General features: G+C 49.7%; 1 protein-coding gene across 34 annotated transcripts in view; it reads right to left on the bottom strand.

Annotated features, from left to right (window-relative positions):
* The window catches only part of NRXN2 (neurexin 2), a 346,059-nt gene that overhangs the window by 279,689 nt on the left and 54,145 nt on the right, over positions 1-12,225 (bottom strand). The window lies entirely within an intron of this gene.

The following is a 12,225-nucleotide window of genomic DNA, read 5'->3' as shown; positions in this document are numbered from 1 at the left end:
AAGTTGGTGCCTCTTGTGGAAGGGAGTTCCATAGTTTAACCATACACTGTGTGAAGAAGGATGTTATTTTGCCCCCTCTCCTGAATCTTCCAACATTCAGCTTTGTTGAAAGTCAACAAGTTCCAGTGTTATGGAGGAGGGAGGAAAACTTTTCTTTGTCCCCTTTCTCCATGCCTGGTTCAACCAGGTTATGCACAAAGTAGGCCCACCGAAATCAATGGACCTGTCTTAGTCATGTTAATTTGTTTCAATGGGTCTATTCTGTGTAGGAGTAACGCTGGATACAACCGCCAGTCTGTTTTTAAATTCACCCAAAAACAAACGGAACAGATTTCTAAGGCAACATCGTTTTGGTGTTTCAAATAGCCTTTCTTTAATTAGCGCTGTCACACGCTTTCATTTAAACACCATTGCGCGGAGATATAAAATATAGCCTAGAAAGTGTTCAGCGCTAATTAAAAGATTGACTAAAAGAAGGAAACAGAAAACGATGCCCAGAGGAGAAGACGCAGCAAAGGCGTCCCGAAGAACAACAACAGGTCCACCTGCCCCAAACGTCACAGGACAAGTCTGAACCTCTTTGGAAAGAAGAGCAAATTGCCCAGAGAGCCATTCAGACTTGCCAGCTTACAGGGGTGGGGGTGGGGGGAACGACCCGATTTTCTGCAGGTTGATAGATAAATTTATTGTCATTGTCCGTATATACACAGTATACACAACAACGAAAATCAAACACCCACCCAAAGACCGGGTTCACATACACATTTGCACGTATCTCCATCACTCTCATCCTATTCAGACATAATCTATAAAAACATAACATAATCCAGAATATAACATAACCTATTAAAGGCATAACATAACCTAAAACCTATCTCATTCCTTCCTACTCCCTGCTTGCTATTCCTTGCAGCTGGCCCTGAGATCATTATTTAGTGCAATCAGAGCTCTTGGATAGAAACTATTCAGAAGGCGTGTGGTTCGTGTTTTCATTGTCCTATATCTTCTGCCCGAAGGCAACAGTTCAAAGAAGTTGTGAGCAGGATGGGTGGGATCTCTCAGGATATTGTGTGACTTCTTCAAAGTGCGAGACGTGAAGATCTCATCCAGGGTTGGTAGTTGGAGCCCAATAACATTCTGGAATGGTGGAAGAGCCACAGGGAAACAGAAGAGAGCAATACAATGGCAGTCATGTGGATGAGCCACAACAATGAAGCAAAAGAACACCAGAAGAGCCTTGCTGGATCAAGCCAATGACCCCATCTAGTCCAGCGTCCTGTTCTCACAGTGGCCAACCAGATGCCCCAATGGGAAGCCAGTAAGAGCACAAGAGCCCTTTCGCCTCCTGTGGTTTCCACAAATGGCATTAGAAGCATGGCTGCCTCGAGCTGTGGAGGCACAGCATAGCCATCATGGCTAGTAGCCATTGATAGCTCACTCCTCCATGAACCATGGAATTTCCCCCAACTTAAATGGCTGGTGTGGAAGAGCCCAAAGTCTCGGTGGGAATGCACAACTGCCTTTATTTTGCACAATTTACTCCTGGTGCAGAATTAGACCTTTCCTGCGTGGCAGACTTTGAGGTTTCCCTCCTCACTTCCACCACAGAGTCTCCCCCCCCCCCCCCAAGCACAGACAACGCCCCAGTCACATCTCGGGGGCAATCAGAGAAGACATAGAGATGCCATGTGGCCCCTTTGAGAGGGCAGCTTCCAAAGGCTGCCCTGGTTCATGGGCAGATACACACACACACACAAGCTTTGAATGCAGAAGATCCTCCCAGATTCTATCCTGGCATGGGGAAGGGCACCTGTTTTACATGCAGAAAGTTCCAGTTTCAATTCTAACAGTGTCTCCAGGTAGAGCTAGGAGGTAACTTTGTCTGAAATCCTGGACAGCCACTGCAAATCAGTCTAGACCAATGTTTCTCAACCTGTGGGTCCCCAGATGTTGTTGGACTACAACTCCCATCATTCATTCCCAGCCAGCATGATCAGTGGTCAGGGATGATGAGAGTTGTAGTCCAACAACATCTGGGGACCCACAGGTTGAGAACCGCTGGTCTAAACAATAGTGAGCTGGATGGACCCAGTGGCCAGACTCACTATAAGGCAGCATCCTATGGTCCTATTTCCAGATGGTGCTGAGAAAGACCCGTCTGAAACTGAGAAACAGCTGCCAGTCCACGTATGTAGACAATACAGAGCGAGATGGTCTGACTCTGAACAAGGGACCCTCCTGTGTCCCAGTGTGCAAGGCCTGGACTGAATGAGTGTGTGTGTGTGTGTGTGTGTGTGTGTGTGTGTAACCACCACCCCAAGCACAGAGGCTGTGTGTTCTGCCCTCACTCCCTCTCCCTTTCAGAAAGAGTTCTGAACTGGCTCTGAACACAGCAGAACTCTCCAGCACATGCCAGGGGAGCCCTCCTGATGCCAACTGGTGGTGCTTGACTGGCACAGTAGCAGCAAGGAAGAGTCTGGAGCCGTGCCCAAGGAGATGATCCACAGGGAAGGGAAGCAGGAGGAAGAAGATGAAGAAGAGGGATGAGGAGGAAGGGTTGTCTCCCCACCCCATGCACATTCCCTCTCCTGGCAGCCTACTTGGCAGCCGACCTTGGGCTGACCTTGCAGGGAGCAGTCAGGAAACGGCTCAGCCCCAAAGCAACACCCATCACAGAGGGTGCAGATAATGGGAGGGGGCAGGCAGGTGGGCATTGCTCAGGCCTTGCCCATGGGCAGGGGGAGGGAGGGAGAGAGAGACTGGTGCAAAAACACAAAGAGGGAGAAAGAGAAACAGATGGAGGGAGGAACACACAAGCAAGTGCTGAAGCTGAGTTGGCCTGAACTGATGGAGCCCAGGTCAGGAAATACCTGACCCAGTTCTCAAGATGCTTGAGGAAAGGGGCAAAAGGCTCAGGTTTATTTATTTGATTCCTATCCCGTCTTTCCTCTCAGGAGCTCAAAGCAGCAAACATGGTGTTGTTCCCCGCACCCTGCCTGGCACATGCACACACACACATCCATGCACACACACAAACGCACACATGTTATCTTACAACAACCCTTTCAAGTAGGTAAAGCCGAGCCAGTGGCCAACCCAAGGTCACCCTGGGACTCTCACGTGTTTTTAAACAATGCAGTTTCCCCCCATTCTTAGAAAGTGGCTTGGAGAGGCCCATGGACATGTTGGGTTGCTGCAGATCCCACCCCTTCTTTCCACATGCTGAATTATTGTATTACATGGGGAGGGATTCGGATAGGCAGGCAACCCAGCAGAATTTCTGGCTTGTTCATCCTTTACGGGAACCCCGTTCACACCTCAGTATGTCACAAGATGTTGGGATGAAGCAATGGGGCCCCCAATTAGCAAGAGAGGAGCCCCCCTGACACCCTCCTAGCTATCTTACTAGAGCCTACACACCCGTCCTTGACGAAGGCTTCTTCGTGGGCAAGGATGCAAATGACCTGACCCAAGGCTGTTGGTTTAAATATAGGCAGTGCCAGGGGAGCATCCGGCTGCCACTTGGAAAAACAGGAGAGAGACAGGCCGAAGGAGCCCTCGGAGGCAGGCCCAGTAGCTTCTGAAACATCCTCCCCTGTTTGCCACATGGCATGGGATGGGGGGGGGCATGAGGAGGAGATAGCGGGAGGGTGGGGGGAGTCACAAAAGACCTACTTGGCAAGTTGCTCATATGGACTGGAGACACATGTGGCATAGTGGGTGAAGTGTCAGACTAAGAGCAGAGAAATCAGGGCTCAAATCCCGCCTTGACCACTAAATTCACCTTGAGCCAGTCACACACCCTCAGCTTGACCTACCTCACAAGGTTGTTGTGAGGATAATATGGAGAGGGAAGAACAAACTGCTATATGTTCCCTATAGTCATAGAATCAGCATGGCAGGATTGGAAGGGACCCAAATAATCATCTAGGCCTACTCCCTGCAATGCTAAAGAATCCCTGGCAGATGGCTGTCGAACCTCTGTTTAAAAACCTCCAACTTACGGAGTCCACCAGCACCTTAGTTAACATCAGCCAGACACCAAAAGCAGATCAAAGCACATGTCAGCATTCCACACGTCTAGGTAGTCTTGTCTAAGCAAAAATGCAGAGTGAAGGGTTCAGGCAATAAGTCCCAAAGAGGCTCAAGAAATTTCCTGCTCATGAAGCCTACCTGGGAACAGCAAAAAATGTTGTTCTACTTTTATTAAAATATTCATACTCTTCCCTAGTGGGACCCTAAAGGTGGCAAAAGGCCATAATTTAAAACATGGCAAATAAAACTGCATTTTAAAAGCACCAAGGAAACACTAAAATGAAGATAAGAAAACAGCAGCAATATAATATCAGCAAATGAGAAAAGGGCGGGGGGAGGGACAGAAGGAATAACGGAGCCAGAACCAACTTCAGGGAGCGCTGATCATAGAATTGGAAGGTAACCCTAAGGGTCATCCAGACCAACCCCTGCAATGCAAGAGTCACAGTTAAAGAATCCCTGAGAGATGACCATCTAACTTCTGTTTAAAAACCTCCAATGGAGGAGAGTCCAACACCTTCCAAGGGAGTCTGTTCCACTGTCAGAGCTCTTACCATTAGAAAGGTCTTCCAAATGTTTATTCCAGATCTCCTTTCTTGCCATTTGAGTCCATTGGTGTGGGTCCTACCCTCTGGAGCAGGAGAAAAGCTTGCTCCATCTTTCATGGAATAGTCCTTCACATATTTGAAGACGCTATTCTATCACCTCTCAGTCTTCTCTTAGCTAAACTTGCTCCTATAACCGTTCTTCATCCGGCTTGGTTTCCAGACCTTTTATCAACTTGGTCACCCTCCTCTGCACACCTTCCATCTTGTCAATAAATTGTGATCAGATGGCTTTCAAAAGAGAAACTGGGCAAAGCAGAAGGGACAAGAAGCCAGGGGAGTCTCCATGGACCTCATCTAGGCCAGCCCTCCAGCTGCTTTGGATTACAGCTCCCTTCGGACCTAGGACATACAGCTGCACTGACTGGAGCCAGTGGGGAAGGGAAGCTAGCCAATGCGCTATCTCAAAGATGGCCCAAACTGGAGTCCCCACCTGCTGTGTGCCAGGCCTGCAATCAGGAACTTCTCACTGGGTAGACTTAGAATGTATGAAAAGCCCTGCAGAAGGGGCCTTGTCTAGGCCAGCACCCTGTTTTCACAGTAGCTAGATGCCCCTAAGAACCCAGGCAGACTGCCTTTGGACCGGAAGGTTTCATAAGAACCTAAGACAAGCCCTCCAACTGGATAAGGCCCATTGGGGGCCCCATCTATTCCAGCATCCTGTTCCCACAGTGGCCAAGCACATGCCCATTGGGGGAGGCTTGCAAGCAGGACCACTCTGCCCACTTGCAATTCCCAGAGACAGGTACTCAGAAGGCAGAACATGGCCAACGTTGTGGCTGGCAGCCCCTGACAGCCCCAACCTCTTCCATCAATTAGTCTATTCCTCTTTTTGAGCCATCCAAGTTGGTGATGTTCCCATGCCTGAGGATTCCTGCCTGAGGAAGCCTGGGAGGGACTGCAAGTTGTACAGTCGTGACCAAAATGTTCTGTTGCTCACAGATAGTTTGTGTCTCTGCACAGTTGGAGGCAGGGTCCACCCCATAGTAGAAGCCCTTCCAAACATGTGCAGAGTGCCTTTCCCCTACAAGAGAAAACCAACAACCAACTCCTTGCATGATCTGGAATTAGGGAAACAATTGCCCTGGCTCAAAAAACAGACTCGCAGGCGGGCTTGCCCACCCCTGCCCAAGGTGCCCTCCATTCCAGGGAGTAACCTTTGACCTTCAAAACTACCTTTCCTCCCCTCGTGCAAAGGCCTCTCTGCCTGCTGCCCCCCAGCAACACACACCCTTCCTGCTCGCACACTTTGAGAGGCTTCAAATCCATCTCCTTCCAAATCCATCAGCCAGCCTGGGCCAGCGTTTCCACGGCAACCGGCCTAGGCAACAGCCGCCCAGCCTGCCCGTCACGACAGCCTCCTTTGCGAGGGCCGACAACAGCCGTGGCGGCGGTGGCGGCAGGAGTCAGGCGGCCCTGGTGTCTCCTCCGGCTGCACGAGAGGCTCCCCTGCCAAGCCCATCTCCACGGCAACCGGCCAAGTCGGTTGCCGCCACCGCCATCTGCTAGCCAGCCTCCCTCTCCAGACAACAGGCTTCCGGAGAGCAGGCGAGTGGGCGGGTGGGCTGAGCCCAAGTGCCGGCGGCATGTGGGTGTTGTGTTGTGTGTCTGCATGTAGAAGAGAAGCGGGAGAGTATTCTTGACGCAAGCGATCACTATTTGGTGCCTTGTGCGAGACGAGGGGTTATGTAAACTCCCGTCGTCTGGTTGCGATGCAAGAGTCTGAAATTGTTGTCCTTGGCCCTGAGCTGGGAAAGGAAAAAAGGGGAACGGAGAACTTAGGATGGCGCCTGGGCAGGCGGGCATGTTCAAGGCTCTGAATCGGCAAGTTGTCAGGAACCCAAATACCCATGAAGACTCAGAGCAGGAACTCAAATTTCTTCCAGGTAGTGGGACCCCGTAGTACCGCTTGGTCAGACCCCACCTGGAGTCCTGTGTCCAGTTCTGGGTGCCACAGTTTAAGAAGGATATTTTGCAAGGTAGAAGGTGTGCAGAGGAAGGTGGTCGAGATGATGAAAGGCCTGGAAACCCAGCCTTATGAGGAACGGTTGAGGCACTGGGGATGTTCAGTGTGGAGAAGAGGGGATGGAGAGGAGAGTCATATGTGAAGGGCTGCCCCATGGAAGATGGAGCAAGCTTGTTTTGTGCTGCTCCAGAGGGCAGGACCCAAACCAACAGATTCAAATGACAAGAAAGGTGATCCCAAATAAACATTCAGAAGAACTTTCTGAGGGTAAGAGCTGTTTTGACAGTGGAACAGACTCCCTCAGAAGATGGCAAACTCTCATTCATTGTAGGTTTTTAAATAGAGGTTGGATGGCCATTTGTCAGGGATCATTTAGCTGTGATTCCTGCATTGCAGGGGGTTGGACTAGTTGGCCCTTAGAGGTCCCTTCCAACTCTATAATTCTGTGATTCTATGACTTCAGTTGCAGAGGGATGAAGGTAAAGCTAGCCTCCAGCTCCTATCAAGCCCAGCCAGCATGGCTAGTGGTTAGGGCTGCCGAAAATAGGAGCTGGACAACACCTGGAGGATGTTTCAGGTGTAGCAGCATCACCTGCTGCTCCCTGACGGTTTCGCCTGGAGGTGCCAATGGGATTGTACCCAGGGCCTTCTGCATGCAAAGCAGCTGTCCTATGGTCCTTCCCCTCTACACAGCTCTGGGCAACTCACACTAATGAAACATACCACAAGGGTGCTGGGGGAGGGCCAGAGAAAAGACCCAGGATGATGTGACCTTGGAGTTACTGGCAGGGGGTGGGCCCCTGTGTGAAACAGCATCCCTCTCCAGATATGACAGGCGCCCGCTATCTGCACTTCCCGGAAACAACGGAATGCATTTTTGTTCCAAGAAGCTTTCCCTGCTGGATGGTTGGATCTTGGCCAGGAATGTATATTTGGTATCACATTATGTTTGTTTTGGGTTTTTTTAAAGCATTTGTGCTTTTTAACTGTGTCTTGCAGTTTTTATTACGCATCGCCTTGAGAAGATTGTGCAGAATGCGATTAATAAATTAATAATAGCAATAATAATTAGTTGTGATTACTTTGGCCTTAAGCAGGAAGACAGTCCAGCCCACCCCCAACCCCAACCTGCCCTCTGACAGAAATTCCCCCCTCCAGGAAGTTCACCTCTGAGCCACCTCCCACCAGTGTCCCGTTTAAGTTCCTTCAGGATGCCCCAAAGGGAACGAAGGGGAAACTGAGTCCTGAACCCTCCCTGACCCTGCCCAGTGGGCCTTGCTTACAAGGTGGGCTGAACAAACCACATGCACCACTCTTCCTACAGCCTGCCACAGGGTAAGAGGCCATGTTCGCAGAGCGAAGGTGAAAAAAGGGTTTCCCGCTTTTTTATTCAATTATGAGACGGATTTCTCTCAGGGTGGCCTATTACTCATTGCCAGAAACTTAAACAAAAAACAAGGGCACAGATTTACAAAAAAAGAAGTACATATGCTAATTTACAAGTAATTTACATGGACATTTAGAAATAATTACTATAATTTAAATTGAAGGACAATACATATCCTCATAGTGGGGAGCAAGACTATAACCAGGTGACTTGGGATCTTTCCTGCTCACTCTGCTGTCTTGGTGCTGCTGAATGTAGAATGGGCAGCTTCAAGTCCCGTCCCCCCAACCTACGATCTCCCCTTTTCTGGGTTTTTTTATCTCTAAACTAGGATTGGACTGGGTAGCCCTTCAAACAGAGGACTGCCTTCTATAAAGTGGGACAGTGGCCTCCCTAACTTCACTAAACCGTATCCAGCACCGTCTGCTCTTAACCTTCAGTGGGGGGCTCTCAAATTCCACCCTAGACCTCACCAGGGATTCATCCAGGTGCCTTCTGCATGCCAAGCAAGTGTTCTGCCACCACTAAGATAGGGAGGTGCCTCTCAGCTCTGGGGGAGGGCAAAAGGCCCCAAATCACTGAGTCGGGGAGGAAGAAAGGAAGGGAGCCCGCTTGCCTTCCTTGCCTACCTGCACGGGAGGGGAAATGAGCTCAGCACCCAGCAATAATACGGAAAAGGATCGCTTCTGGGCATGCACAGAATGCAGCATGGAATAGCCACAGGAATCAGGGCCCCTCACCCCCAAGGAGAACAGCTTCCCAATGCAGGACCTCTCTCCCCGCACTTTTTTGTAAGGGGCTCCAGCAATGGAGTCTGCCCAGGGAGGGTAGGGCCCCCCTGGACTTTCCGTCCTTCCAGATCAGCTGCCCCAGAATTGGCTCCCTCGGCAGCCCATCCTGGCTGCTTGCCAGAGCAGCAGGCAGGGCCATAAACAGATAAGTAATAGCTGGATAAATTGCAATAGCTGGGGACCAGGTTTCCTCTGACGCACAAGCAGGGCTGGCCCAAGACATGTTGGCACCTGAAGCAAATGGCAAAATGGCTCCCCGCCCCCCGGTTAGGGAAGAAAGGGTGAGTGAAGATCTCTATCAGGAACAAGGGAGAGGGGAATCAAATCGACCTTAACTGATGGTTGAAGTGGGGCTCAGCTCAAAGGCCATTGCTGGATGGCTGGGGACTGAGAATCATGCCGGGCAGGCGCAGAGCCCAGGAGACCCCAGAGAGCTATTTTGTCTCTGAAGAAGGGCAGATGGGGTTGCCAGGCCAGTTGCACCCCAGACCCAAGACCATGGGACAGCCCCTGGTGATGCCCTAGAGGGCAAGACCCCAGTGACGTCAGCAACCACAGACTCTGACAGCAGGTCATTCACATAAAAACACAAAGTCTAGTGAATGGTTGGAAACAGAAACAGAAACCTTAGCTCAAGGGGGTATTCTCAAATCATTCTTTCTCACCTGCTCAGGGCACCCTGAGCCAACCTGGAGATACAAGTCCTCCCCATGCGACACAGGGGGGTGGAGCTCAGGTGAACCTGAAGACTTCAGGTCAGCCCCGGAGGCCTGGCAACCCCCAGCGCAGGGAAGGCTGAGGCCTATGGGGTCTGGGAAGCCTCAGTTCAGGAGGGAAGGAGTCCAAGGAAGGTCTGGTCCCAGGCAAAGCGGGGGCCCTGGTGGCTGCAGGGAGCAGTGTGCTGAGATTTAATTTCCCACAAGGCAGGATGCTCTGCCAGGAGTTTCATGGGAAATCAAGATGGCCGCTGAACCCAGCCAGCCAGTGCTGCTTAAGAATGCTTGGACCCAGGGCCTGTGTCAGCAGCAGGCTGTCCTGAGGTCCCGGCAGCTGCCTGAGGTTGATACCCGAGCATGTTCTCCTGCACCCCTGCTAACAGCAGCCAAACATTCCCATCAATGAAAGGGTGTGGAGCCCCAAACCAAACCAGGGCCATGTCACAGCTCTCTTTTTTTCCTGCAAAAGGAAAGTGGCCAATTAAAAGTGGGCTTTTCAAAAAGTAGCATGGCTATCCTAAGCGAAAAGTGTGAAAGGGACAGAGGGGAAAATACAGTGTGACCCACAAACAAGACCAGCAGGACATAGCGCAGACCCACATGGTAATTGTGGGTGAGGGTCAAACGGCCATGACTGTTCTCTAAGCTGCGCTTCACACCCCATAGCAGCCATTTTGTGACTGGTGCCCTTGGCAGCAGTATGAATTTTTAATTCTTTGAAGCTCAAATAAACATTATCTATAAAACGGTATGCATTTTTATTATTATTATGTATTTTTTATATTTTATTAGCTTTTTTAAAAGTTCATGTATTCAGTAGAGAAGGGGGGGCACAGGAAGAGGAGAGGGGTTAGGAGAGGTATTTTACAATTTATCAAGATTAGAGTCTTGACACCTCGGTTTTTACAGAAAAAAGGCTCAGCAAGGGAAGAAGGTGGATCGTGGAGATATCTGATCTGGCCATGGTGATACATGCCTTAGTTACATCCCGTTCAGATTACTGTAATGCTCTCTACATGGGACTGCCTTTGGAAAGTGTTTGGAAATTTCAGGGGGTCAAAAGTGCTGCAGCCAGATTGCTAACCAGAGCCAGCTACAAGGAGAACAGAAACGCCTTTTGACAGCAGCTCCATTGGTCTATTTCCAGGCACAATGCAAAGTGCTGGTTATGACCTACAAAGCCCTATACAGGTTGGGAGTCAGACTATCTGAAGGATAGTTATATCCCTATATATGATCCTGACTGGGCTCTGAGATTTTCTGGGGAGACCTTTCTCTCAGCCAGCCACCCTCATAGGCACGTTTGGAGAGGACACACAAGAGGGCCTTCTCAGGGGCTGCTCCTAGACTGTGGAACTCCCTCCCATGGGAGGCTAGCCTAGCCCCTGCTCCGCTTTCCTTTCTCATGCCAACATAGACTTTCTCTGGTTCTGACAGGTCTATGACCACTAACTGGCTGTTGTGACAAGGTATTCTGAGGTGGGAACAGATTGTATTGTAGTGTGTGTGTGTGTGTGTGTGTGTGTGTGTGTGTGTACACATTTAAATTATTTTGAGTGTTTTCAGTGCTGTTTTAATGGAGTTGCTTGTTTTTCATACTTATATTTATTGTGTGTTTTTCGTTATGTGTTTTAATTTATGCTGTCAGCTGCCTGGGGTCCTGTACTGAGAGAAAGGAAGGACAGGAACAGAACGGAATAAAATACACAAAGAAGTGGAGGCAAAACCTAAGGATACTAGAATGGACCCCCACTCTCGCCCTTCACAGAGACCAGCAGCAGACCTCAACATATCTGAGAGTTAACAAATCACCACCATCTTTCATTTATTTACTATTCTCATCATCACAAAAGGGCTCAACAAAATGATGATCTACTAATAAGATACAGAGATTTTCTTAAATCCTCAAATTGTTCACACACTTTACTTTTAGCCATCATTACAATAGCCCTGCAGGATGGCCCTGTATCCCTTCCTCCTTATTACGGAAAAGACAGAGGCAGATCCTAGAACTGGAAGGGACTCAAAGGGTCATCTACTCCAATTCTCTGCAATGCAGAGAGAGGACCAGATTTCATTTGGCTCCCAAGACTACTGTTCCCTTTGCCTGAACCGACTATTAGGACCCCTTCCACCATGCGACACTCTCCTCGATGTGCCAGGTGCTGTACAGGCCATGGAAGCATTCACACTCCCCACTCGCAAGCCCCATGCAGTGTTAGAAACTCAGATATATAAGTTGGTGCCAAACGGCTCCTTAAACCAGGGTTACAGTCGCCAAAATGGAATGCCTAGTTGCCATTTGGGGGCCAGAAGGTTTGAAAGTCATATTTTTTAATGCAGTCGTACCTCGGAAGTCGAATGGAATCCGTTCCGAAAGTTCATTCAACTTCCAAAATGTTCGGAAACCAAGGCACGGCTTCCAATTGGCTGCAGGATGCTCCTGCAGCCAATCTGAAGCCGCGGAACCCGTGTCGGGTGTTCAGGTTCCAAAGAACGTTTGCAAACCGGAGCACTCCCGGGTTCGCAGCATTCGGGAGCCAAAACGTTCAACTCACAAGGTGTTCGACTTCCAAGGTACGACTGTACAACTATTTGGTTCCTGAATTTTTTTCTGATGGTTTAGATGAAATATAACGGATAGAATTCTACAGGATGTGTGAAAACAGTCAAGATCCAAGGATCCCCAGGCATGCACCGCAAGATGGTGGAGACTTCAGGCATC

The sequence above is a fragment of the Podarcis muralis genome, chromosome 16, assembly GCF_964188315.1.
Source record: "Podarcis muralis chromosome 16, rPodMur119.hap1.1, whole genome shotgun sequence".
NCBI classification, from domain to species: domain Eukaryota; kingdom Metazoa; phylum Chordata; class Lepidosauria; order Squamata; family Lacertidae; genus Podarcis; species Podarcis muralis.
This window is presented reverse-complemented; position numbering and strand designations above follow the sequence as displayed.